The following is a 24,231-nucleotide window of genomic DNA, read 5'->3' as shown; positions in this document are numbered from 1 at the left end:
AAGCTCTGGTGCAGTATTGTGCTTCCTTGTTGATTATCCAAATGATTTATGAGCACTTTTATGCATCACTGTTGACGTGGAAATCTCCAGAGAGAGGGCTGTGGTATCAGCCTGTCACTCTCTTAAGCAAAATATAATCTACAAAAGAATGCAGCATTATGTCCTGGCTAGGATCATTGAAATCAAGCTGTATGGATTTTAAATCCTGCTCATCATTTGTTAGTTCAAAGTTTCCGTTTCCTCATTGTTAAAATGACAATAATAATGAGCCCTAATTCGTAGGGAAAGGAAGGGAGCCATTTGAAAACTGAGTATGAAATTGTATAAAAAGCCCGTGGTATAATCCTGGGACATAATAAGAAGTCACTTATATTCATATGATATCATAGAGTTGTTGTAAGTATTTAATGAGATGATCCGAGTAAGCACACATAGTAAGCACTCCACAACATATATATTTGCATATGACTATTATTGCTGTTGGTAAAACCAAATTTCAAAATACATTATTAAACAATATGCGTTTTCAGGCAATACTTTAATAGACTCCATTGTATTTAGCATGCAGAATGAAAATGACAATTACAACAATTAAATTACCATTTTAATCCAATGCAGTTAAACAAAAGATTAGATACTTGTATGAACACTAATAATGTTTGCAGAAAATTTATGATGAAAGAAGATTGCAGGCATGTTGAAACAATAGGGTCAGAGAAAGAATATAAAACATAACCTTTCACACTTATTAATATTGTTTCTTTTATAATGTACATTAAAATCTTTCCTTTGGTTCAATGCACTGTTTTTCTACAACACAGTATTTGCATCATATCTAGATGAAGATGTTTCACTAGGATCATATTAAAAGTATGCAATACATCCTTTGTCCTCATCTCTTCCCAACTCTGTGCCAATACCCTGTGCTCAGCACTCAAGGAAACTCGAATGGAATATCAGCTATATTAGTGTTTCAAGTCAATTAACAAGTATTTAATAAGTTCCTTGAAAATATATATTCTAGGAATTATTTGAATTCTATCACATTATTGCAATTACTGACAGATATTAGCATTTTGGTAAATTGGCTTTCAAAATTGGTAGCATTTTTTGTTTGTTTTCTTATAATCAGTGTGCAATGAGCAAACTGCCATTTTACTTTTACCTAGAAGTTCCAGAGATTTTGCCCTTTAATTTAATGTCCAAATTTATTCCATTCTCTCCACAACTAATGACTGTATTTGGTTCCTTTTCAATAAAACTTAATGACTAAATTAAAAAGGTTAACTAGGTTTAAATAAAGATGAGGGTGACATTTCTTCCATATTTGTCTGGCTCCCAACCTGCTTTCTGCTAACTTTGAGTTCTGCCTTCTGTGAAAATTATGCCTTCTAAAAAACAAGTGTTGTAGAAAAGGCCATATGGGGCAAAATTGAGTTTTGGCATTCAAAATATAAGAATATTTTTAAATAAAAACTTTATAATGAATGAGGTAGCCATTTAATTAACATTTTAGGTAGGGGTCATTGTTTTTTGTTTGGATGAAGAGAAGCTAAAAAGAAAATCCCAGGAGAAAATATAACATCAGAACACTTTGTTAAACTAAAAAATGGGCATGAGACAGTAACATGAGGTCTATACTGAATCCCATTGAAGGCTGTAATTAGCCCATGCTTCGGTATTTTGCACAATACAATGAAGCATTATTTTACCCAATATATCTTAATTAAAAGCAAAAACACAATACAACACAAAGCTACCATCAAAGAGGCGTTATTGGCACTCACATAATGCAGAAGATAGGGAAGGATTTTGTTTTCTTTGTTTGGCAAGAAAATTGGAACTAGGCATTCTATTTTCCACATAGCTCTCAATATAGAAGCATTTGTGTACCAAAAATTGCATTTGCACTGTAAATTATATGGATGAAATCCATAGAGAAAGAGATAGTTTGTTGTTTTATAATTCAATAGTAGTAGTGCTGGGATTTATCTGCTTTCTCTTTCACAAAGGAAATGATTATTGAAGGCTTGGTTTTTACCACAACGGGAGAGTTAGTTGAATATTCTAATGTTCATGCTTTATATTCCTTTTTCACTGGTATGCATTCATTATGCAGTAACATTAAAATATACACAAAAATAATTTTCTTATCACCTTAATTTTGAATGCTGAATATCAAAGCAACCAGAATAGTCCACTGTGGTCTGTTTTTATATTTTCCAAACATAAGAGGAGAAAAATAGTGAAGAAAATTCTATCCCATAAAAATTATGAACAAATTTTATGTCCCCTAAATCCAGTTATTTCTACAATTAATATAAGCAGGGTGAGTGGAAGATTAAATGGTGATTCAAATGGCATCAAAGAATCTCTATGTGACCTTCACACAAAGATTTAGTAAACTAGAATGAGACAGTTGAAGAGTAAAAATGAAATCAGTGCTCTAAATAATTCATATAGCGAAAGACAACTCAGTACTTACATTAGAGTCAACCATAAGGCAAACCATAAGGAATGTCTAAAGTTCTAACATCTTTTACTGTACATCTAAGATGTTATTTCTAGCAAATTCCTCAAGGATTTGTATAACAGCTATGCCTTATCAACTAAGCAAAATGAACAATGATATACCAGCTGATACTTTTACACAGCACACTGAGTGAATCAGTCCCTCTAAACTGACATAACCTTAAACTGAACTATAAGGGTTGGCCATTCCAGCTCCTCTTTAAAAATTGGAAGAAGAGAAGTCAAGAAAACACAGCTTATTATTAATTTAGCTCAGAAGCAGTGATTACAGATGAAGAAACAGAGACAGCTGAGTTTTTCCCAATAATATAGGTAGTACTAAAGAAAAAAATGAGAACCTAGAACATCTTTTGTCAAAAGCCTTTTCTTTGGTACCAAATTTACAAAGATGACATGTTTTCTAATATCAAAGTTATAAAATATAAGCCAAGTGATCAAAAGAATCAGACGGTAGAAAGTACCCACGAGTCAGCAAGTTCAATTCTTTAGATTACTCCTGCTCATAGAAACAAGGCTGTGAACTAGGATTCAATGCCTACCCTGAACCTGTGTATCATCCTTCTAACAATTTCTCCATGTGTTGTCCCTCACAGAGTGGAAGACCAGATCCCAAAATCACGTCAAGGGAAGAGGAAAATAATGTTCTTTGGCAAACATATTGTAACTGATTTTTTTCTGTGTCTATTGGAAGAAATATGGAACTGATGCTAAAACTAAAAAATGAGGGATATAATAAGACATGAGTAAGCATTTAAAAACTCAAGTTTAGTGAGTCTGCTTGATCTATACTCAGATGTATAATCTTGGTTTTGGCAGTGATAGATTAAATCATCAAAATGTATCTGAGAAACGTGGCTAAAATAACTGGATAGACAGTCCCATAAAAACCAATTACACAGCCTGTAACACAAATTCGTAATCAGTGATTATTATTGTTGCTGATTTTATCACAATGTAGCAAATGCATTGTAAAGATTATATTCTTCATTATATTAGGAAAGTACTAAACTAAGATGTCTATTTAAACCAAAGTAGTGCCTATAGAAGGTCAGTTTGAGAAAAGTGTTGGGTATAGAAGTGATAGAAGCAACGAAGAGAAGTCAAAGGCTGATGGTACCAATAGATAGTGCATATAAACCACCTAAAACCACAAAGTAGTCTCCAGTGCTAGTTACATAAACAAGTCTTCCACACTCTACAAGAGAAAGAAAAAATGTCAGGAGAAGTTTGGTGAAAAAGAGAACAAGAGTCATGCTTCTCCATTCCTTCTATCACCTCTCTGTATTTCACACCTATTATCAAATCTGTCAGGAAAAGATCATATGCAGCAGCAGAAAAGTGTACTACTTCAGAAAAGTCCTACCCTAGCGCGTAATTTATTTACTGGGTGTATTAGTCAGGGTTCTCTACAGGGAAAGAACTAATAGAAGACATATAGGTATATACCATGGTATCTTACTAGAAGTTCCAGAGATTTTTCCCTTTAAAATAGGATCCATGTATCCTATTTTATGTCCCCTAAATCTAATTATTTCCATAATTAATATAAGCAGGGTGAGGGAAAGGTTAAATGAAGGTGATTCAAATGACATCAATGAATCTCTATGTGACCTTCACACAGAGATTTAGTAAACTTGAATGAGACAGTTTAAAAGTAAATATGAAATCACTCTAAATAATTGATATAGCAAAAATTCATACAACTCTCCTATCTATCTATGATCTATCTATCTATCTATCTGTAGGATATTTGATTGAGTATTAACTTACATGATCACAGAGTCCCACAATAGGCTGTCTGCAGGCTGAGGAGCAAGGAGAGCCAGTCCAAATCCTCAAACAAAAGAACCTGGAGTCCGATGTTCAAGGGCAGGTATCAATCAGCACAGGATAAAGATGTAGGCTGGGAGGCTAGGCCAGTCTCTCTTTTTCATGTTTTTCTGCCTGTTTTATATTCACTAGAAGCTAATTAGATGGTGCCCACCAGATTAAGGGTAAATCTGCTTTCCCCAGCCCACTGACTCAAATTAATCTCTTTTACCAACACCCTCACAGAGACACCCAGGATCAATATTTTGTATCCTTCAATCCAGTCAAGTTGACATTCAGTACTAACCATTGTAAGTTCACCCCTTGTCAACTTGAACCCATGCACATCTCCTGAGATCATATATAGTCTTCAAATAAAGACAATAATAAGGTCATAATTCTGCCTAGCATGATACAACTATCCTTTGTACAACTGGAAATGCACCAATTCCCAACCCAAATACTATTACATAAAGTTAACAATACTTAAATGCTGATATGAAGTCAATAAATCTTATGTCATATGATAAAGAAAAGGAAATAAAATTATAAATAAAATAAATTATAAATTTTATAATAAAAATATTATAAATATATTTTTAGTACAAATGTATATATGCACAAATGTTTTTAGCACAAGAAGGAGGAAATGCTCATGATAATTACAGTCCCCATTTCTGCAGCTGGTGATATGGTCATAGATGGTATTGATGACTCCCTTCTTCTGCTACCCATTCTGTATTTCCTTTGCCTTCAGCGAGCATCTCAGCAGGGTGTTTTTTTTCCCCCCTTGGTGGAGTGACCCAAATCTTCATTCCTGAGGGGTCTGGGCCATTTGTAGTCCTGCATAGATTGGGCTGTTGTCATTTCCCATTGACCTTAATCACAGGGCATGGTAATACTAAGGGATGCCCTAATGGATTTCCTTTATTCCATGCATACTTTTCCTTACCTCTGTTGTGGAGTAGTAGACTGATTTCATCCTGACAGTACAGGTCAGTCACTGCAGCCAACACTGTAACTCCCTTATTAGCCTGTTGACTTAAAGGTAGGAGGAGTCTAAAATGTCCAGGTGGCGATCTTTACTTCCAGTTTAATGGAATCATTGTTGTTTCTCCTGGTTCCAGCGTTCCTTCCTCTGGAACTAAGACCTGTAGGCCAACAGAACAAAATGTCATGGGAATAGGAAGAAAAATTTTGCTACTGGGTCACTAGGGCTGATGGTGAGTGGTGCCCCTTCTGCTTCCATCCCTTGATTACTGGACCTGAAAATCCTGGCTATGAGAGAAACGGTACCATATATTGGACATTGTAACTTCAAAAGGCCATTCCACCATTGTATCAATCCAGCTGCTTCAGAATGATGGGGAACATGGTAAGACCATTGAATTCCATGAGCATGAGCCAACTGCTGCACTTCTTTAGCCATAAAGTGAGTGCCTTGGTCAGAGGCAGTGCTGTGTGGAATACCATGACAGTGAATAAGGCGTTCTGTGAGTCCATGAATGGTAGTCATGGCAGAAGCTTTGTGTGCAGGATAGGCAAATGCTTATCCAAAGTAATTGTCTGTTCCAGTGAGGAAAAATCTGTGCCCCTTCCATGATGGAAGAGGTTCAATATAATTAACATACCACCAGGTAGCTGGCTGATCACCTCAAGGAATGGGGCCACATTAAGGACTCAGTGTTGGACTTTTCTGCTGGCAAATTGGGTACTCAGCAGTGGCCGTAGCCAGGTCAGTCATTGTAAGTGGAAGTCCATGTTGCTGAGCCCATGCATAACCTTCATCACTGCCACCATGGCCACTTTGTTCATAGGCCCATTGGGCTATGACAGGAGTGGCTGTGGAAAGAGATTGTTGGTGGATAAGGCATTCTGCAAATCCATGGAAGAATAATATTGGCAGAAGCATTGCATGCAGGATAGGCAAACCCATATCTGGAATCAGTGTCTATTCCAGTGAGAACAAACCTCTGCCTTTTCCATGATAGAAGAAGTCCAACATAATCAACCTGCCACCAGGTACCTGACTGATCACCCCAAGGAATGGTGCCATATTGAGTGCTCGGTGTTGGTCTCTGCTGCTGGCAAATTGGGCACTCAGCAGTGGCCATAGCCAGGTCAGCTTTAGTGAGTGGAAGTCCATATTGCTGAGCCCGTGCGTAACCTCTATCCCTGCCATCATAGCCACTTTGTTCATGGTCCCATTAGCAGATGATAGGGGTGGCTGGGGAAAGAGGCTGAGTAGTGTCCACAGAACCGGTCTTCCTATCCACTTGATTATTAAAAATCCTCTTCTTCTGAGGTCACCCACTGGTGAACACTCACATGGGATACAAATATCTTCATGGTTTTTGACCACTCAGAGAGGTCCATCCACATACCTCTTCTTCAAATTTCTTTGTCACCAATTTTCCAATCATGCTTCTTCCAAGTCCCTGACCATCCAGCCAAACCATTGGCTACAGACCATGAATCAGTATATCTGGCCATTTCTTCCATGCAAAGTGCACACCCCAGTGCATTGATCGAAGTTCTGCCCACTGGGAAGATTTCCCTTAACCATTGTTTTTCAGGGATGTCCTAAAAAAGGGCTGTAGTGCTGCAGCTGTCCACTTTCGGGTGATGCCTGCATATTGTGCAGACCCACCTGTGAACCAGGGTCTAGTCCTTCTTCTATTCCTCTGTCAATTGATCATAGGGAGCTTCCCATGAGGCCATTAGTGCAGGCTGGGAAAGAGAAGGCATGGTGGAGTGGAGACCATGGGCATTTGAGCCACTTTCTCATGCAAACTTATTTGTGCCTTCAGAACCTGCTTGAGCCCAGTTACATATATACCACTTCCATTTGATGATGGAATGCTGTGCACAACCCACTTGATGGCTAGATAGGTCAGAAAGCACCCAGTTCATGATAGGCAGGTCAGGTGTCAATGTGACTTGATGGCCCACAGCCAAATGTTCAGTTTCCACCAAAGCCCAGTAATAGGCCAAGAATTGTCTCTCAAAAGAAGAATAATCTCCAGAAGATGGCAGGGCCTTGCTCCAAAATCCTTGAGGCCTCCACTGTGATTCACCTATGGGGGCCTGCCAAAGGCTCCAAACAGCATCCTTATCTGCCACTGACACCTCAAGCATCATTGGACATGCTGGCTCGTATTCCCCAAGTGGCAAATAGCTTGCACTGCAGCCTGGACATGTTGCAGAGCCTTTCCCTGTTCTGGACTCAACTCAAAACCAGGAGCCTCTCTGGTCACTTGTTAAATGAGCTGGAGTAACACACCCAAAGAGGAATGCATTGCCTCCAAAATCCAGAGAGACCCACTAGTCATTGAGCTTCTTTCTTGATTTTAGGAAGGGCCAAATGCAGCAACTTGTCTTTCACCTTAGAAGGAATATCTGGACGGTTTCCACACCACTGGAACCCTAGAAATTTTACTGAGGTAGAAGGTCCCTGAATTTTGTCAGATTTATTTCTCATCCTCTGGCAAGCAAATGTCTTACTAATAAGTCCAGTGTGTTTACTACTTCTTGCTCACTGGATCTAATCAGCATAATTTCATCAGTATAATGGATCAGTGTGATATCTTGCAGAAGCAAAAAGCAATCAAGTTCTCTCCAAATAAAATTATGACACAAAACTGGTAGGATAGTAAAGGTATATTGCTGGCCTTGCCAGCTGAAGGTAGATTGCTTCTGGTGGGCCTTATGGACAGGAATGGAGAAAAAGGCATTTTCCAAGTCAATGGCTGCATACCAGGTACCAGGAGATGTGTTAATTTTCTCAAGCAATGAAACCACATCTGGATAACAGCTGCAATTGGAGTCACCACTTGGTTAAGCTTATGATAATCCGCAGCCATTCTCTAAGATCCATCTGTCTTCTGTACAGGCCAAATGGGAGAGTTGGATGTGATGGGAATTACCACATGTCTTTCAAGTCCTTAATGGTGGCACTAATCTCTACAATCCATCCAGGAATGCAATATTGTTTTTTATTTACTATTTTTCTAGGTAGAGTCACCTCTAGGCACTTCCATTTGCCCTTTCACACCTACTAGCCCTCACGCTATCAATCAGGAAGCCAATGTGGGGGTTCTGCCTGCTGCCAAGTATATCTATACCAATTATGCATACTGCCACTGGGGAAATGACCAGAGGATGAACCCAGGGACCCACTGGGCTCACTGTAAGTCAAATCTGAGCTAATTCCATTAATTACCTGGCCTCCATAAGCCCCTGGAATCAATGTCAGCTCAGAGCCAGTGTCCAGTTGTCCCCCAAATGTCAGATCATCTCCCTTTCCCTAATGCACAGTTACCCTGGTAAAAGGTCAGAGATCTCCTTGGAGAAGGACGGCAGAATGCTTTGTTGCATAAATTGTCAGTAATGTAGTGGGTTCATTCCTTGAGGGGACACAGCTGACCTTTTATTCCAGGGTATATATACTGGCTCAGGCTTCTGGGTACGTATACTGGCTCAAATCTGGAAATTGATTGAGGGGCCATGATTCTGTTTTTATAATTCAAATTAGTCTTTTGTCCATTTGACCTAGAAGGTTTCTGCTTATATAAATTAAGTAGAAATGCAGTAGGCTTCCTATCAATTTTACTTCTAAAAACACTGGTTAATTAGCCAATGGCAAAGCTCTACATGAGTTGGACTATTCTGATTGCCACTTTGCCTCTGCTGTCCATTACAGTAGCTATGCCCACCTGCCCTTTGATGGTCAAGTGCCACCACTTGGCCCCTGACCCATCAGGATCCAATTATTCCCATTGTATTTAAATTTTATAGCTGAATGACTGCAGTTCCCATAATTTGATGTGACATACAGAGAAGATCAATTATAGGGCTCTTCAAAGATGTAGGTGCTGCCTTCACAAATCTATTTCACAAGACATTTGTCAAGGGTATATCTTCTGGACCCTCTCAGCTGAGAAAAGTAGGTGTAAAATGACTATTCCTCTCTAGCATCCGAATCTCCCTGAGGTTTTTGATTCCTTCCTCTACATTAAACCAAGGGGGATCAGGCATTACCAGCTCGCTCACAGTGAACTGTTTTTTAATCCATATTTCAGTTAACCAAGCAAATAAACCATTAGAACCGTTAGAACCTTTTTTTTTTTTAACTTCCTGAGCTGCAACATTAAAAGCAGAGTCTCTACTTAGTGGGCCCAAATCAATAAATTCGGTCTTATCCAATTCTATGTTCCTTCCACTGTTATCCCGTATCTTAATATCCATTCTCATTTCTGTTCTCCAGATTTCTGTTTATATAAGTTAGAGAACTCAAACAGTTCTTGTCAAGTGTAGCACACCTCCTCATGGGTCACACTCTCAACCTTTAGGGGGCAGCCAGGACTTTAGTCTAGGTATAGGTCTAGAAGCAAACAGAGGTGTTGGGGGTAGCTCCTGAGGAGAATCAGCATTATCTTACCTGGCAACTGCCTCAGAGGAGGCCATCACTATTGCCTTAGGCAGCACAGAGTTTATATTCTCAGACAAAGGTGGAAAAGGCTGTTGGCAGTGTGGGCCAGGGACGGGATATTGCCACTACTGGGAATGGGGAAGCTGTTTCTTCTGGCAAAAAAGGTTCATTGGAGTTTACAAGCTCAGTGTCCCCAGCTTCATCAGGGTCCTCCCGCATGTCCCCATTCCAAGTTTCAGGGTCCCATTCTTTTCTAATCAATGCCCTCAGTATAACAGTAGACACCATGTGAGGCTGTGCATGGACCTTTCCTTGCAGGTCAGCCACTCCCATAACAGCTTGTATCTATTTTTCCACAATTTCGGCTCTTTCTCTACAGGAGATAAGACTCTCACTCAGGGAAGTCTCAGATTTGAGGATCAGTATCTTCTTCTGAAGCCCAGAGACAGAAATCCTGAGTTTATCATTTTCTTTCATCACTTTGTCCCCTGAAGTTAGGAGCAACCAATCAGTTTCATTATGTTCCTTGATTCTTCACATATATAGAGAGTCACTAAACTTCTTGCCTCTCACATGCAATAAAGGCACATATTTTGCATAACTCTCTAAACAGTTCATTCCAAGGACTATCAGCGTTCTCCATAATATTAGTAGAGTCCTTAGCATTTTGTGTCTAATCATATTAAGCAGCCAACTCCAGAAACCCCAAAACCAATGAAAGAACTCCATCTTTAATAGTCTCTTCCAATAGAGCCACTCCTGGAACCAAAATCTGTATTAGTGAGGGATTTCTGGAGGGACAGAAATAATAGGATGCATATATATACATAAAGGATATATATTGTGCCCACCAGATTAAGGGTGGGTCTGCCTTCTCCAGCCCACTGACTCAAATGTTAATCTCTTTTGGCAACACCCTCACTGACACACTCAGGATCAACACTTTGTATCCTTCAATCCAATTAAGTTGACACTCAGTCATTAACCATCACACTGGGGTTAAAAGGAAAATTCTTCATGAGACAGTATAAGTTTGTCTAAGTTTGCAATTAATTATAATGTATTACTTTTTTTTATTTTTAGTTTAAAAAAGTAACTAACTTTTATTTTTGTGAAGGCAAGAAGTTTAAAAAACTCAGTTGTGCAGACTGGTCTCAAACTCCTGGCCTCAAGAAATCTTCCTGTGTTGGACTCCCAAAGTGCTAAGATTACAGGTGTGAGACACCATCCCAAGCCTTTATGGCTCTCTTAAATCCAAATTTCTGATTTACCAAATCTCATAGTTATGGGTCATATTTTAAGTATAGAAAGCCTTAAAGGTAGGGATTTTGTCTTTGTATTCTTTTTATGCCCAAAGCCTAACAAGGTGACTGGCACATTATAATAGGTACATAAAATGTATAACAAATATATGTGTAAACCTGGAAAATATACCTGTAATGAAACTTAAAATGTTTATTTTTAATTTTAACGTGTTTTTATCATGTCATGATTGAAAAACATGTGGTTTATTTGATATACAGTTTATATACAAATTCTCTGTTCATTTGCAGTGGTATCTAAAATTGCTTAAAAATAGTAATGATTGGTTTTATTGTTAATTTTATGTTAACTCAGAAATCACTCTGCAGATTAAAAATCTGGACTTAATTCTACCTGTCCTGAGTGATCTAGTTGCCTTTAGATATATTTGGAAGCATTTCTAATTGAAAAAAAAAATCTCTGTCTTTATGTCTGGAAATATATGTATGTATTTGTGTCTCATTCAGATTCTAACCACAGCAAAACAGACATCCCAAGACATGAGTTACAGTTTGGATAACCACAGAATTTAAATTATGTACAATAAAATTCAAAAGACTTCTTGCATCTGTATGTTTTGTGCCTAATATTTCCTTAAATGTTCTTGTATCTGTATATTTTGTACCTAACCTTTTCTTAAATGATTTGATTCTAATTTAGATTGCTGAGATATCAAATAGGGCTTTTATGCTTGCTTGTTTGTTTTCAGTCACAGTATCCCTCTGTGTCCAAAGAATTTTGACAAATGAGTGCAGGACGGTAAGCAAATATAGATTGAATACAGTCTTTAGAAAACCTCTGTGTGGATCTATCACCACTATGGCTGCTGAAACATTGAAGTATAGTAGAAAATTGTGAAGAAACTAAACAAAATGGTAAATAATTGTTCTGTCATCAGAGCATAGGTATATGTTTGAAAAGAGAATGCATTCTTAGTCTACTGCAGATGCCATAATAAAACGCCATTGACCAAGTGGCTTAAACAACAGAGACTGACTTTCTCATACAGTTCTAGAGTCTGAAAAGCCCAAGATCAGGGTGCCAGCATGGTCAGCTTCTGGTGAAGGTTTACTTCCTGGCTTGGAGACAGCCACCTTCTTTCCGTGTCTCACATGGCTGAGAGAGAGATCACTAACTCTTTCTCTTCTTACAAGGCCACCAATCCTATGTGATTAGAACCCCTTCATGACGATCTCATTTAAAATTGACTATCTCCTAAAAGCCTTAATCAAAATATAGGCACATTAGGAGTTAGGTTTTCAACATGTAAATTCTGGGAAAACAGAATGCATTCCACAGCACTTCTTCTTTGACTAATTGCACTTGTGAGGATGATGTGGGGAAATGAATAAATACAGACTAAGAAAAAGGCAAAGTCAGAATCCATTTTAGAATAAATAAGGCCTTTTAAATTGGCATTATGTTGTTGTGTAAGCCATTGCTTTTGCAGTCATGTAGACCTGACAATGGCAGCTTCTGGGAAAATGTGACCTAGTAGGTGCACTTTGTTCCACACAACATTGTTAAAATAAATCAACAGGTAATTTCTCCAATTTTAAGTAAGTTTTATTTTTGTCATCAAATTATCCTTTCTAGGAGATTCTACATATCTGAAAATAGTCATCAGGTTTTCCTCACTTTAATTTCCTCATCCTACATCTGAGTGAACTCGAATCTCTTCCTTCAACCTGCTGATTACTCCCATTAATGCTGCTGCACTATAGCACTAATACGATGCTCACTTCAGTGAGAAGCTTTCTGCATATCTTGCTTTCATTTCCTGTTCTATTTGCTATAAACATAGTTATTTTCATTCTGTTGCTTTCAGTCACATATGGCATTTTGAAACTGTTAAAGAGATTATCAATAGTAGATATATCTCAGCAGTAAAACCTACATTTATAAAGAAATATGATGTATTTAATTTCATTTCTAAAAGCCTAGCATCCTAGCAATGGTCATAAATTCACATGATTACCCTAAGCATTAGATTTTGCATTTGGAACACTATTTTACTAAAAAAAGAATCAAACATTCATGCAAGCAAGAAAGCAGCTTCCTATTAATGACATGTACAAAGAAACTACAAAATATAAAAGATTCTGATTTAGATCATCAATAAAACTTGACACTCAAACAAAATGGCTCCATAGTATCCCCTTTTTGGACATGGAAGCGTAAGAATATTAATAATATTTTGCCAAATTCAACATATTTCAGGAAATAAGTCTCTCCTTTATAAATGTATCAGGAAAATTGTGAAATAGCAGAAAAAATAGATCTATGCTATTATCACTAAAAATACAAAATACATATTGACTAACATTTTTTAAGTTCCTGAAAGAACTTCAGTAACCTAAATTATTTAAAATATAATATTATTACAATCCAGTCTGATTTCAATCCTATGGAATTATCTACCTAAAACACTTAAACAGATAAATTTGTTTAAAACAGAGATCATTTTAATGACTGCAGGAAATAAGCTCATTAAGGATATTCCTCTAATTAAAATAAATGATATGTATTTAAAAAATATATAAAATAAATTAATATGACATTTACTTTTTGTTATTATCTGGGAAAATTTTTGAAAATTATCTTTAAGTGAACTGGTAATGTACTTGCTTCATCTGTTCCTCCAGCTCTTCTCCTAATAATTGTCAAACTTACCAGGAAGAGAAAATGAAGGTATCAAAAAGGGGTTGCTTTCCTGGAACTCTGACTAAATTCTCCATGGTTATTCTAATAGTATATCCCTTAGGAATGTTGGGGGACTAAGACGTGGAGATGGTATAATTGAAAACCAAACAGGAGCTAATGTCCACCACAGGGGAGATAATTAGAAAAATTATGTACTGGGCTACTGTTGCGAATGATAATCAAGTAGAGCTCTATCATTTGATTACAAGCCTCATTCAGGATAGCCCATGTGTTCTTGGGGATGAAGTGATTAAGCAGTAACCACACTGAGCTGCTGCTGAGGAGGAAGAGATGCCAGAGATAGGAGGCTTGGTAGGGAGCTGTTCATTTGTACAGGACAGTGGGGTTTGTGGTGCTGAACAGAAGAAATGGGGCCTAAATAGGAGAAGACAACTCAGGGTAGACACCATGATGTCACATGATTCCTGGCATTAAGCAATAAAATAAGCAACCAGTGTTTTATAGATTGTTCTCTTGCCATTGGAAGTGATTAATAGAATTGATAAAGACTGAACTTTAAGATAAGCATAAGCCTGTGGTTATACTAACAACTAACTATACGCATTTTCAAATACATGCCCACACTACTAATAAATAAGAATCTCCTTAATTAGAGTCTTCTACTGGTTAAAATGTTCCCTAGTAAATTCTGATATACTACCAGGCTTGAGAGCCCCTGTCACTAGTAAACATAAACACCTTTGAATAACCAGCACTATAGGAAAGAGTAGATATTTGAGTAAGACTTGTTGGAATAAGAGTAAACTGGGATACATAAAATATGGTCCATAGCAAATCAAACAATAATGAAACATTTTGTTGGATATACACCTAAATGAGTCAGAAGCTGGTATTAAAACCTACTATATATTCTTTACAGCACACTTAAATGTTGACAAACTTTCTGGTTCATGCATCTGAATGGAAGGAACCTCTTAAGGATTCTGCTTCTGTTTTAATGTAATGGAGAGTCTCTTATAATTTATTTTAAAACTTTTATAAGGTTATATTGTCCAAGGAATCTCTCTGGTATGAGTTTGAGAACAGAATAAAAGAGTAGAAAAATATTAGGCAAAATATCATCTACATGGCAAGGATCTCTTTTAAAGATGTTACAGCATATTTTAATTTTTTTTTTTGTACTTTATGTTCTGGAGTACATGTGCAATTCATGCAGGATTGTTGCATAGGTACATACATGGCAAGGTGTTTTGCTGCCTCCATCTCCCCAACACCTATATCTGGCATTTCTCCCCATGTTATCTCTCCTCAACCTCCCCACCCCCTGCCGTTCCTCCCCTAGCTCCCCAAACAGACCCCAGTGTGTGATGCTCCCCTCCCTTTGTCCATGAGTTCTCATTATTCAACACTTGCCTATGAGTGAGAACATGCGGGGTTTGATTTTCTGTTCTTGTGTCATTTTGCTGAGAATGATGGTTTCCAGATTCATCCATGTTCCTACAAAGGACACAAACTCATCATTTTTTATGGTTGCATAGTATTCCATGGTGTATATGTGCCACATTTTCCTTGTCCAGTCTATGATTGTTGGGCATTTGGGTTGGTTCCAGGTCTTTGCCATTGTAAACAGTGCCATGATGAACATAAATGTGCATGTGTCTTTATAATAGAACGATTTATAATCCTTTAGGTAATTACCCAGTAATAGGATTGCTGAGTCAAATGGAATTTCTATTTCTAGATCCTTGAAGAATCGCCACACTGTCTTCCACAGTGGTTGAACTAATTTACACTCCCACCAGCAGTGTAAAAGTGTTCCTCTTTCTCCACATCCTCTCCAGCATCTGTTGTCTCCAGATTTTGTAATGATTGTCATTCTAACTGGCGTGAAATGGTATCTTAATGTGGTTTTGATTTGCATTTCTGTAAAGACCAGTGATGATGAGAGCATTTTTTCATGTTTATTGGCCTCATTTATGTCTTCTTTTGAAAAGTGTCTGTTCATATCCTTCACCCACTTTTGAATGTATTTGTTTGTTTTTTTCTTGTAAATCTATTTTAGTTCTTTGTAGATTCTGGATATTAACCCGTGTCAGATGGGTAGATTGCAAAAATTTTTTCCCACTCTCTTGGTTACCAGTTCACTCTAATGATTGTTTCTTTTGCTGTACAGAAGTGCTGGAGTTTGATTAGATCCCATTTGTCTATTTTGGCTTTTGTTGCCATTGCTTTTAGTGTTTAGTCATGAAGTCCTTGCCTATGCCTATGTCGTGAATGGTATTGCCTAGGTTTTATTCTAGGCTTTTTTATTGTGTTAGGTCTTATGTTTAAATTTTTAATCCATCTGGAGTTAATTTTAGTGTAAGGTGTCAGGAAGGGGTCCAGTTTCTGCTTTCTTCATATGGCTAGCCAGTTTTCCCAACATCATTTATTAAACAAGGGAATCCTGCTTGTTTTTGTCAGGTTTGTCAAAAATCAGATGGTTGCAAATGTGTGGTGTTGCTTCTGAGGCCTCTGTTCTGTTCCATTGGTCTATATATCTGTTTTGGTACCAGTACCATGCTGTTTTGATTACTGTAGCCTTGTAATGTGGTTTGAAGTCAGATAGTGTGATGCCTCCAGTTTTGTTCTTTTTGCTTAGGATTGTCTTGGCTATATGAACTCTCTTTTGGCTCCATATGAAGTTTAAGGTGGTTTTTTCCAGTTCTGTGAAGAAGGTCATGAGTAGCTTGATTGGGATAGTGTTGAATCTATAAATTACTTTGGGCAGTGTGGCCATTTTCACTGTATTGATTCTTCCAACCTATGAGCATGGAATGTTTTTCCATCTGTTTGTATCCTCTCTTATTTCCTTGAGTGGTGGTTTATAGTTCTCCTTGAAGAGGCCCTTCACATTCTTTGTTAGTTGTATTCCTAGGTATTTTATTCTCTTTGCAGCAATTTTGAATGGGAGTTTGCTCTTGATTTGGCTCTCTTTAAGTCTGTTATTGGTGTATAAGAATGCATGTGATTTTTGCACATGATTTTGTATCCTGAGACTTTGCTGAATTTGCTTATCAATTTCAGGAGATTCTGGGCTGAGACAATGGGGTCTTCTAAATATAGAAATATGTTGTCTGCAAATGGAGACAATTTGACTTCCTCCTTTCCTAATTGCCTGATTGCTTTGGCTAGAACTTCCAATACTATATTGAATAGGAATGGTAAGAGAGGGCATCCTTGTCTAGTGCCAGATTTCAAAGGGAATGCTTCCCCTTTTTGCCCATTCAGTATGATGTTGGCTGTGGATTTGTTGTAAATAGATTTTATTATTTTGAGATACATTCCATTGATACCTAGTTTATTGAGAGTTTTTATCATAAAGGGCTGTTGAATTTTGTATGAAGGACTTCTCTGCATCTATTGAGATAATCACGTGGTTTTTGTCTTTGGTTCTGTTTATGTGGTGAATTATATAGACTTGCATATGCTGAACCAGCCTTGCATCCCAGGGATGAAGCCTATTTGATTGTGATGGATAAGGTTTTTGATGTGCTCTTGCATTCGATTTGCCAGTATTCTATTGAAGATTTTTGCATCAATGTTCATCATGGATATTGAATCTCTGCTGGGTTTTGGTATCAGGATGATGTTGGTCTCATAGAATGATTTGGGAAAGAGTCCCTCTTTTTGTATTGTTTAAAATAGTTTCAGAAGGAATGGAACCACCTCCTCTTTATATGTCTGGTAGAATTCAGCTGTGAACCCATCTGGACCTAGATTTTTTGTTTTTTGTTTGGTAGGCTATTAATTGCTGCCTCAACTTCAGCCCTTGTTATTGGTCTGTTCAGATTTTCCACTTCTTCCTACTTTAGGCTTGGGAGGGTGCAAGTGTCCAGGAATTTATCCATTTCTTCCACATTTACTAGTTTACATGCATAGAGTTGTTTGTAGTAATCTCTGATGGTAGTTTGCATTTCTGTGGAATCAGTGGTGATATTCCCTTTATCATTTTTTATTGCATCTATTTGTTTCTTCTCTCTTTTCTTTTTTATTAATCTGGCTAGCGGTCTGTCTATTTTGTTGATCTTTTCAAAAAACCAGCTCCTGGATTTATTGATTTTTTGAAGGGTTTTTTGTGTCTATCTCTTTCCGTTTCTGCTCTGATCTTAGTTATTTCTTGTCTTTTGCTAGCTTTTGAGTTTTTTTGATCTTGCTCCTCTAGCTCTTTCAATTTTGACTGTAGGGTGTCGATTTTAGATCTTTCCTTGCTTCTCATGTGGCACTTATTGCTATAAATTTCCCTCTAGACACTGCTTTAAATGTGTCCCATAGATTCTGGTACGTTGTGTCTTAGTTCTCTTTTTTTTTTTCAAAAAACATCTTTATTTCAGCCTTCATTTCATTGTTTATCCAGTCAACATTCAAGAGTCAGTTGTTCAGTTTCTATGAAGTTGTGTGGTTCTGAGTTGGTTTCTTAATCCTGAGTTCTAATTTGATTGCACTGTGGTCTGAGAGACTGTTATGATTTGCATTCTTTTGCATTTGCTGGGGAGTGATTTACTTCCAATTATGTGGTCAATTTTAGAGTAGGTGTGATGTAATGCTGAGAAGAATGTATATTCTGTGGATTTGGGGTCGAGAGTTCTGTAAATGTCTATTAGGTCTGGTTGGTCCAGATCTGAGTTCATGTCCTGGATATCCTTGTAAATTTTCTGTCTCATTGATCTGTCTAACATTGACAGTGGAGTTTAAAGTCTCCCACTCTTATTGTGTGGGAGCCTAAGTCTCTTTGCAGGTCATTAAGAACAGGCTTTATGTATCTTGGTGCTCCTGTATTGGGTGCGTATATATTTAGGATCATTTGCTCTTCTTGTTGCATTGATCTTTTTACCATTATGTAACGCCCTTGTCTCTTTTGATCTTTGTTGGTTTAAAGCCTATTTTATCAGATACTAGGATTGCAACTGTCGCTTTTGTTGCTCTCCTTTTGCTTGGAAAATCTTCCCCCATCTCTTTATTTTGAGCCTATGTGTCTTTGCATGTGAGATGGGTTTCCTGGATACAGCACACCAATGTGTCTTGACTTTATATCCAATTTTCCAGTCTGTGTCTTTTGATTTAAGGTTAATATTGTTATGTGTGAAGTTGATCCTGCCATTTTGATGCTACCTGGTTGTTTTGCCTGTTAGTTGATGCAGTTTCTTCATTGTGTTGATGCTCTTAACCATTTGGTATGTTTTTGGCTTGGCTGGTACTGGTTGTTGCTTTCTATGTTTAGTCCTTCTTTCAAGAGCTCTTATAAAGCAGGCCTGGTAGTTATGAAATCTCTGAGTAATTACTTGTTGATAAAGTATTTTATTTCTCCTTCACTTATGAAACTACGTTTGCCTGGATATGAAATTCTAGGTTGAAAGTTCTTTTCTTTAAGGATATTGAATATTGGCCCCCACTCTCTTCTGGCTTGTAGGGTTTCTGCCAAGAGAGCCGCTGTGAGTCTGATGGGCTTCCCTTTGTGGGTAACCTGACCTTTCTGTCTGGCTGCCCTTAGCATTATTTCCTTCATTTCAACCCTGGTGAATCTGATGATTATGTGCCTTGGGGTTGCTCTTCTTGAGGAATATCTTTGTGGTGTTCTCTGTGTTTCCTGGACTTGAATGTTGGCCTGCCTTTCTAGGTTGGGGAAGTTCTCCTGGATAATATCCTGAAGAGTGTTTTCCAGCTTGGATTCATCCTCCCCATCACATTCAGGTACACCTATCAAACGCAGATTAGGTCTTTTCACATAAGCCCATATTTCTTAGAGGTTTTGTTCATTTCTTTTCTTTTTTTTTCTCTAATCTTGCCTTCTTATTTTATTTCATTTAGTTTATCTCCAATCTCTGATATCCTTTCTTCTGCTGGGTCAATTTGGCTATTGAAACTTATGTATGCTTCTCAAAGTTCTCGTGCTGTGTTTTTCAGTTCCATTAAGTTTTTTTATTTTTTCTCTAAGTTGGTTATTCTAGTTAGCATTTCATCTAATGTTTTTTAATGGTTCTTGGTTTCTTTGCATTGGATAGAACATGTTCTTTTAGCTCAGAGAAGTTTGTTATTACCCACCTTCTGAAGCCTGTTTCTGTCAAGTCCTCAGACTTATTCTCCATCCAGCTTTGTTTCCTACCTGGTGAAGAGTTGTGATCCCTTGGAGGAGGAGAAGCATTCTGGTTTTTGGTGTTTTCATTCTTTTTGTGCTGGTTTCTTCCCATCTTCGTGGATTTATCTACCTGTAGTCTTTGTAGTTGGTGAATTTTGCATGGGATCTCTGAGCAGACATCCTTATTGTTGATGTTGAAGCTATTTTTTTTTCTGTTTTTTAGTTTTCCTTCTAACAGTCAGGCTCTGCTGTTAGGACTTCTGGAGGTCCACTCCAGACCTTGCTTGCCTGGGAATCATCTGTGGCATCTGCAGAACATTAAGGGTGGCTGCCAGTTTCTTCTTCTGTCATCTTCATCCCAGACGTGTACCCACCAGGTGTCAGCTACAGCTCTCCTTTATTAGGTGCCTCTTTGGATCTACGGGGGTCGGGAAGCCCCTTAAGGAGACAGTCTTTCCCTTATCAGAGCTCAAGTACTGTGCTGGGAGCTCTGTTTTTCCAACCAGAGCCTCTGGGCATGTATGTATAAGTCTGCTGCAGCAGAGCTCAAAACTGCCTCTTTTCCCAGATGCTCTGTCCTGGGAAGGTGGGGCTTTATTTATAAGTTTCTGATGTGCTGTTGCCTTTTTTCAGAGATGCTCTGCCCAGCAAGGAGGTAGTCTAGTCACAGTCTGCCAGGAGAGGTGTTGCTGAGCTGCTGTGGGCTCCACCCATCTGCTGTGTAAACTTACTTTCAGTTTTATTTACAGAGGTACAGTTAGAACTGCCTCGGTAATGGCTGTCTGCCTCAGTAATGGCAGACTGCCTCATTAATGGCGGACTGGCTCAGTAGTGCTAGACTGCCTCAGTAATGGCAGACACCCTTCCCCCAACAGAGCTGGACTGTCCAGGGTCCGGCTGCACTTGCTGCAAAACTCTCAATCCAGAGCATTTCAGATTGCTGGTCTTTGTAGGGGTGGTGATCCGCTAATCCAGATCACCTGGCTCCCCACTTTCAGCCCCTTCCTTTTCAGTTGAATGGGTGGCTCTGTCTCCTATTCCAGGTGACAGTTGAAATGGCCTCCCAGATTTATGTGAGTTTTTGTGTAAAAACTCATGGCACCAGCTGAAACAACCGTGCTGGAAACTCATGGTACTTTTTGGCCTGGGAATCTCCTGGTCGGTGGGCAGCAAATGCTGCGGGAGAAGCACAGTATCTGAATCGGAGTGCTGGAGTGAATGGAAAAGCCCACGATGGCCTCCTTTGAGTAGGGAGGGGGGTCCTCCAGGAATTGCATTTCCTGGGTGAGCCAAGGCCCTACCCTGCCTCTGCTGACCCCTCTTGGGCTATACCCACTGTGCAAACAGTCCCATTGAGATGTACCTCGTACCTTGTTTGGAAATGCAGTGATAACTCACCCTCTGCATTGCTCTTGCTAGGAAATGCACTCCAGAGCTGTTCCTATTCAGCCATCTTGGTTCTCCCTCCCATATTTTAAATCTTTAGCTGATATTCTTAATGTTTTATCTAATCATTAATAGGGTAATTTATGCTTATTTCTTTGTTTCTTCCATTTCATCCCTATTTTAAAAATGCTTTTTTTGTGTGGGTGAACCATAATCCAGGGATCCCCAATCCCCACAGTACTGGCCCATGGCCTGATAAAAACAGGGCTGCATAGCAGGAGACGAGTGGCAGGTGATCAAGCATTACTGCCTGAGCTCTGCCTCCTGTCATATCAGCAGCAGCATAGATGCTCATAGGAGGGAAAACCTGTTGTGAATTGCATATGTGAGGGATCTAGGTTGCGTGCTCCTTATGAGAAGATAATGCTCCCCCCATACTCCCTCCATCCATGGAAAAATTGTCTTCTACAAAACTATCCCTAGAGCCAAAAAGGTTGGGAACCACAGCCATAATCCATAGCATGCTGCCTGTGTGGTTAGCCCATTCGATTCTTCAGGTTTTATAACCCCTGTAGAGTAAGAAACCTATATCAAATAATCTTTCACACTCCTATAATGTTCATTTTAGGAAATCTCAAGTCATTTCAAGATATGCATTTAAATGTCTTAACCAAACCAGTTAATCATTAAGTTAGAGGATCATTTTCACTCTTTATGGTTATCAAGAATTTTATGAATAATTATAACAAAAATGCAAGGCAATCTAACACTTATGCAAATGACTTGGTCATAAATAATAGTTTAAAAACTTAGCATAGATTGATGAAAATAAAACTTCCCAAAGCAGTGTGCTCTATGGAAACCTGTAAGGAAGTTCTTTCCTTCAAAAAGTAAGACAGTGAGTTTGGGGATAGGTGAGTATTGTCTGGTAATTCTGACAGCACAGATCCTTTGGAATATCTAAGTTTCTCTTAGCATATGCTATGAATAATGTGTTTCAATAGAGTTAACTGTATATTTGGGTATCTCACATTGGACATTGAAGGTGATAATTCTCTGTTTTAGTTATTTAAGCTACGTGTTCAAAAGCTGCTGTCTACAGTTGCTATGTTTATTTAGTATGCTATGATAGCCTTTAAGCATAACATGAATCACATAAAACAATAACAAGAAAAAAGTTTATTCTTATTATATTTTTAATCATTAAAGGTTAGATATTTTTCCTATGACTGTTGGACTTTTCTAAACCTAGACTTCAGTTTAAGATATTCAATCTTCTCTCTTGACTCTGATAGAAATGTCTAAAAAATATTTTGAAATACTGACCTAGACATTTATAATATTACCCTATAGCTCTCATATTGAATGTTACTATTTTTAATTATGTATCTTTGATACTAGGGAAGTTTAAATTTTTTCCATATTGTGCAGGTTTTATAAGCTGAGTCCATAAAATTCTCTGATAATAGACAGATTAACAGGAAAAAAGACATGCAAATTTATTAACATGCGTATAGGTACAGGAATCATATAAATATGAAAAATTCAAAGTCAAGATGGTTAATAATTTTATATCATCTTGAGGTTACAGGAATAATAAGAGCTCCGAGGGTTGCAAACCATGTTCTGATGTGGAGAGAAGAGGAAAGGCTGGAGAAAAACGTGGTCCATTATGCAGATGAAGCCTCACAGATATCAGCCCTTGTAGGGTCTGTTTCTGTCAGACTTTTTGAAGTGTCAGACACACAACTTATCTTTCTTTATCTGGACAAGAAACAGCTTCAGAGAAAGTCTGTTCGCATCTGTTGTTTACTTCACTTTTATTCCCTCTACAAATCTCCTCTACAAAAGACAGCTTTGTGGGGCTACTTCAGTCTGCAGGCCCTCTGAACAGCCATCTAAAAATAAGTCAAATAAGTTTATTTTGGGGTGAAATATTTTTAGTTTCCTTCGATACACCGTTGGTTACAAACATATGTTGTACTTGAAGGTTGTCTTACAAAATGATAGGTATGCTTATAGGTAAAAAAGATATTTGGAATGTTCCTATCTCCAATCAAAGATCAAATGTATTCCAACTTCTAGCTGTAACCTATGGACCCAATCCAACACAGTCTTTCCAAATGATAACACCTTAACCTCTCTGGTTTTAATATTATACTTTCCAAGCACTTTATACAGTAAGAGTAGAAAATAACACAAAATTTACCTACGTGTTAAACTACTGTTCTCATAAAAGTGCTATGGAATTATATATGTGACAGTAAATATATTTTTGAAAACCCTAAACTTACATAAATGCTGAATAAATACAAAAGGTTATTAAACTAAGTCCTCTACAAAATTTTCCCAATATTTGCACCAAATTACTTATTGAATTTTTATTAAAAATATGGCCACCTATATGAGTCAGTGTTTTCCAGAGAAACAGAACAAATAGGATGTCGTCTATACATAGAGAGAGATCTATTTTTAAAAATTGGCTTAAATGATCATGTGGCCTGGCAAGTTTGAAACCAGCAGGGCAGTCCAGCAGTCTGGAAATTCTGGGAGTTGATGTGGCAAATCCTGAGTCCAAAGACAATCAGGAGGCAGAATCCCTTGCTCTTCAAGAGGACTCAGTCTTTTATTTTAAGGCTTTCAACTGATTGGATGAGGCCTACTCACATTATGGAGGATAATCTATTTTATTCAAAGTCTACTTATTTAACTGTTAATCACATCTAAAAATACCTTCACAGCAATGTCTGCAGAATGGTGTTTGACCAAACAATTGAGCACCATTGGGCTAGCCAAGTGCTTGGGCTGAGAAACAATAAAAGGTCTTGGAAGCAAAAGTACTTCTCTGACTGTCTGCCCTCCTGTCTCTCAGTCCCAGTCTTCCCCAAAGCCTACGCATAAAAACTAGAATCATCTTCCCTAAGGTGAGCCATAGAAACCTGCAAATATTACTCTAACTTTCCCTCTGCCTTTCTGTGTAAAAACTGCCCAG

Source organism: Cebus imitator, unplaced genomic scaffold (genome assembly GCF_001604975.1).
Source record: "Cebus imitator isolate Cc_AM_T3 unplaced genomic scaffold, Cebus_imitator-1.0 Scaffold46, whole genome shotgun sequence".
In the NCBI taxonomy this organism is placed as follows: Eukaryota; Metazoa; Chordata; class Mammalia; order Primates; family Cebidae; genus Cebus; species Cebus imitator.
The sequence above is the reverse complement of the archived record's forward strand: the minus strand, read 5'-3'. Positions refer to the sequence as shown.